Source organism: Octopus bimaculoides, chromosome 17 (genome assembly GCF_001194135.2).
Source record: "Octopus bimaculoides isolate UCB-OBI-ISO-001 chromosome 17, ASM119413v2, whole genome shotgun sequence".
NCBI classification, from domain to species: domain Eukaryota; kingdom Metazoa; phylum Mollusca; class Cephalopoda; order Octopoda; family Octopodidae; genus Octopus; species Octopus bimaculoides.
In genome coordinates this window covers 28066061-28066461 of record NC_068997.1, presented here as the reverse complement: position 1 = coordinate 28066461, position 401 = coordinate 28066061, and the positions used below count along the sequence as shown (strand labels likewise).

General features: G+C 47.4%; 1 protein-coding gene across 1 annotated transcript in view; it reads right to left on the bottom strand.

Annotated features, from left to right (window-relative positions):
• The window catches only part of LOC106872652 (transient receptor potential cation channel subfamily M member 2), a 77483-nt gene that overhangs the window by 2923 nt on the left and 74159 nt on the right, over positions 1-401 (bottom strand). The window lies entirely within an intron of this gene.

Below are 401 nucleotides of genomic sequence, written 5' to 3'. Positions count from 1 at the left end.
GTAGCAGGAATAGTTAGTGGGTGCTTATGGACAATGGTCAGTGGAAGGTCAGCAGGCAGTTTTTGAGTATGTGTGTGTGTTTGTGTGGGGTTGTAGGTGTTGGGTACGTGTGCATGTGTGTGTGTGTATTTTGTACATGCGTGTGTGTGTATGTGTATGTTTTTGTGCGTGCGTGTGTGTTTGTGTGTATGTGTATGTTGTGTATATGTGCGTTGCTGTGTACGTGTGTGTGCGTGCGTGCGTTTGCTTCTGTATGTGCGTGTGTTTATGCCCATGTGTGTGATTGTATGCGTGTCTGTGAGTGTCTTGTGTTGGTGAGAGGTGTGTGTGCGTGTGTATGTGTATGTGTCCGTGTGCATGTGTGTGTGGGATTGTGAGTGTTAGGTACGTGTGCGTGTGTG